The sequence below is a fragment of the Neofelis nebulosa genome, chromosome 17 (assembly GCF_028018385.1).
Source record: "Neofelis nebulosa isolate mNeoNeb1 chromosome 17, mNeoNeb1.pri, whole genome shotgun sequence".
Lineage (NCBI taxonomy): Eukaryota > Metazoa > Chordata > Mammalia > Carnivora > Felidae > Neofelis > Neofelis nebulosa.
The window spans coordinates 59637491-59641462 of NC_080798.1; the positions used below are offsets into that span (position 1 = coordinate 59637491).

At 52.2% G+C, this 3972-nt stretch overlaps 1 long non-coding RNA gene across 1 annotated transcript; it reads left to right on the plus strand.

Annotated features, from left to right (window-relative positions):
• The first annotated feature begins 2771 nt into the window (after positions 1-2771).
• Positions 2772-3764, plus strand: LOC131499619 (uncharacterized). Its single transcript, XR_009255981.1, has 2 exons — positions 2772-3160; positions 3558-3764. It is a non-coding gene; the product is annotated as an uncharacterized LOC131499619 (long non-coding RNA).
• The last annotated feature ends 208 nt before the right edge of the window (positions 3765-3972 follow it).

Below are 3972 nucleotides of genomic sequence, written 5' to 3' on the forward strand. Positions count from 1 at the left end.
TGAAGCACAGGGACAGCAGGGACACAGGGCTCCCAGCGTGGCTCTGGGGAGCAAGGAACGGAGTGGCAGAGGGCGACACGTGAGACAGCGGGAAACCCTGAGATGGTCGCGGCTAACGGGAAGGGAGAGGCTAGAAGAGCTCCTGGCTAGCGGGGAGAAGGCGGTGGACACGGAGGGCAGGCACCGGGGATGCCGCCGGATGAGCGGTGAGCACATTCAGGCCACCCACCCCCCACGAAAGCCAGGTGGGCCAGAAGCGCCCCCCGCACGTCAGGAAGCCACAGACAACACGACAGGGCCCGACCGCGTTCCTGGAGAGCACACGCCAAGGGGAGAGGGAAAGCTGGTCTGAAACGCATCTGCCGCTCGTAGGGCAGATGACCCAGGAGGTTCTCCAGGGCTCCGAGGGAAAGAAAATGGGACAAAGATTACGAAGTCCAGACAAGTTGCCTTTCAGTAGGAAGACGACAGACGCAGGTGAGTTCTAAAACAACACGAGAAAACACTGGACGTCCCGCTCACGAGTCCCACGTAGGGCGCGGAGAACTCCTGGACGAAATGCAGCTATAAATGAGAAACTGAAGCAGAATAAAAAAGAACAGAGAGACCATTATAAATGATTGCAGAAAAAATGAAATCCATCTGAATATGGGATTTTGCACACTTGGGGCCGTTGTTGCGGAACAGAACGTTACTCAGTACGAACGCTGAATATGGGGCCCCACACACGGGGCACTGCCGTGTCAGAATACAGCTTCCTTGGCGTGACCCTGCCCGGGGGCACAGACACAGGTGGTCAGCGGCCCCAGGCCCCCTTTTTTTTTTTTTTTAATTTTTTTAATGTTTATTTAAGACAGAGACAGAGAATGAGCGAGGGAGGGGCAGAGAGAGAGGGAGACACAGAATCGGAAGCAGGCTCCAGGCTCTGAGCTGTCAGCCCAGAGCCCGACGCAGGGCTCAAACTCACGGACCGTGAGATCGTGACCTGAGCTGAAGTCGGACGCTTAACCGACTGAGCCACCCAGGTGCCCCAGGACCCCCTCTTTCCAACGGGAAGGTCACACAGCGCCACCTTAAGGGTGCAGCGGGCAGAAACACTGCCTCTGGGCTCCTTTCTCAGCTTAGAGCGACTTCCAGAAATTATCCTCTTGTGCTAAAGGATTATTTCAGCAATTCCCTCGATCTTACTTTACACTGTTGTCCAATCAAATTCAGATGTAAAACGAACACATTTTAATTTAAAAATAGCATGGATGGTGTTACTCGCGTGCATCAAATGGTCATCCTCTTCAGCTTTCTACTTGTATATGTACGCGGGAAGACGTTGGGAAAGCCAGCCACGCTAATATTATTTTGAATGAGTTAACGCATTTTGGGCAATTGGTTTCTTCCTCAGGAAGTTCTGCTTAAAATTTTTTTAAAGTTTATTTATTTATTTGGAGAGAGACAGAGACAGCACGAGTTGGGGAGGGGCAGAGAGAGAGGGAGAGAGAGAATCCCAAGCAGGCTCCGTGCTGCCTGTGCAGAGTCCGACCTGGGGCCCAAACCCACGAACCGTGAGATTATGACCTGAGCTGAAACCAAGAGTCGGATGCTTAACCGACTGAGCCACCCAGGCGCCCCTTAAATTCCTTTTTTAAAGAAGCAAGCATGAGTGATATTTATAAAATAGCAATGAAGCAACACTTAAAAAGACGTCGCTTATGCCCCTTTCTTAAAGAAAAAAATCACAGTGGGGTATGTATTTCAGCTATCTGAAAGATAAGTCTAAATTAATTAATTATGGGAAACAAGTCCATCATTAGGCAGAAAATGCTGAATCGCGAAACCAACGTGCACTTAAATAATCAGGAGTCCAGCCTACTTGGAAGGGCAAATGTCAAAATGATCCCTTTTTCTGCTTTTTAATTTGTTCATTTATTTAACGAAGCATCTGAGTACCTACTCTGTGCTGGGCACATAACAGGCTACAGACAAGCCACAGTGTGACACTGAGACAAAACAGAAACAAAAGCTAAAATCACGAAGGTCAAAAGGAAGCTTCCAGAAAGTGTCCTTCTACAAGGAAGGTTATGGTTGGGATTGCCATGAATATACTCACGCCTCAAATAATGTGCCTTTCTCTTTTGATAAGAGGCAAAATCTGTCAGAAAGTATGCTGAGAAGGAAGCAGAAACACAGCGATAAGGAAGTATAAGCAGAAAAGTGCAGATGTTTCTCTCTTGGGTTGACGGATTAGATATACAACAGACGTGTGTCAGCCCAGAAGGCATGGCTTCCTCCTTCTTCCCAGGGACTTGACCTTCGTTTTGACCTTGGTCTTCCCGGGGACACCAACTGAAGCCCAGCCCTGGGGCCTGCCTGGACGCCTGGAGCCCGGTCCTAGGGCCGTCTTCCATCAGGTGGCCCGGCCACCCTGCAGTGGCTCTTTCCAGCCTCTGGGCCCTAGTACATGCCCAGCATTACCCTACGGGACGGAGCCACTTCCTGCCGGGATGCCGGGAGGAAGCTGGATCCCGGGGGCTGCACTGTCTGCCCCGTGAGGAGCCAGAACCCTGTCAGCCAGCTGGATCCAGAAGTCCGGGAAAGCAAGCCCTGAGTGTTGGGCCTTGAGCGTTAGGGAAGTGTCCAGAAAGCCTTTCTTACTTCCAGTGTCTTCAGATAGCACTCTGGGTTCTGGCTCCACCCTCCTTGAGGCTGTGGACACCCCGGCCCTGTGACCTCCTCCCCGCACCTCCCTGCGGCCCGCAGACGAGGTGGGTGGAGAACGGTCAGCTGCCCTGGTCTGACAAGAGTCCCTAAAATAGCTCTCATCCAACGGGCAGATTTAGCCTTCCCAAACCATGCCCCATCCCGGCATCTGTGACATACGGTCACAGAACATATGGGCTTAGTGTTCCATCTGGAAGGGTATCGTTAGAGGTAGTCGAAGCTACGAAAGTCGCGGCAAAGACGGAGGCTGTGCTGGGAGATGAGGCAGCATTCTCTTGCAGCTCCCTACGCTTCGTGGGTGAATGGTGGCTTCACGTCTGGCCTCAGAAGACTCTGCCCTTTACCAGAGGCTGGGTTTGTCCCTGAGCGCCCGCTACGCTGAGGAAAACTTGGGCCAAGGCTTCAAGTAGGACTTAACTCTTGGTCCCCATACAGCTGTGTATTCATTGTGAGTAAACTGAGGCATGACCGGGGGCCCTGCTGCATGCAGGGGGCGGGAGGGGGGAGGAAGCCTGACGCTTTCCTGCCATTGCGAGGGTCTGCTTCGGGTCTGGTTCCTGGAACCGACCTGCAGGTGTCTGTCTCCAGCCTCACTTTGCTGCAAGCACCTTGAAGTCACAGCTTCGAGGCAAAGCTCTTGTGTGTCAAAGGGACGTTCACACCTGGTTTCCAGGGGCTCGGTCTTCACACACCAAAGGGGAGGGTCCCCGTCAGGGGAACACCCAAACCAAAAAGGACCAGGATGTCAGGAGGCCAGGGGACGTGGACAGCTGCGATGGGCAGGGGATGCTGGCCTTGCCTTGGGGGGGGTCAGTAAGTACTCATTTCCCTCTTTGTCTCTCCAGCTTTAGGGTCCTCAAGAGACTCCTCCTGGGGTCCAGAACAGCCTCCAGGATGGATGTACTCAACCTTCTGTCCTCACAAACCATTAGATCCAGCCCCTCCCCAAGACTGGGAAAGCCCACGGAGCGTCTTCATATTATTAGTTCTTTTCTATTTAATTGCAGTATTGCTTTTTTGCATATTTACATAAACATATTCTTATATCTTTATTTATAGACCTTTATTATGTTTACCACACAGGTTGACTCTGTTTCTTTCTGGTGTCCCAGCCTCACCCTGGAACATTGGCTCCAGGGAGAAGGGGCTGTCACGTCCACTGAGGCATCCCAGGGCCACGAGTAGAGCCCGTGGCCAGTTACCTAGTTACACAGTTGCCCAAAGCCTGTGATCGGAAGGACCATGGAGGTGAACTGAAAG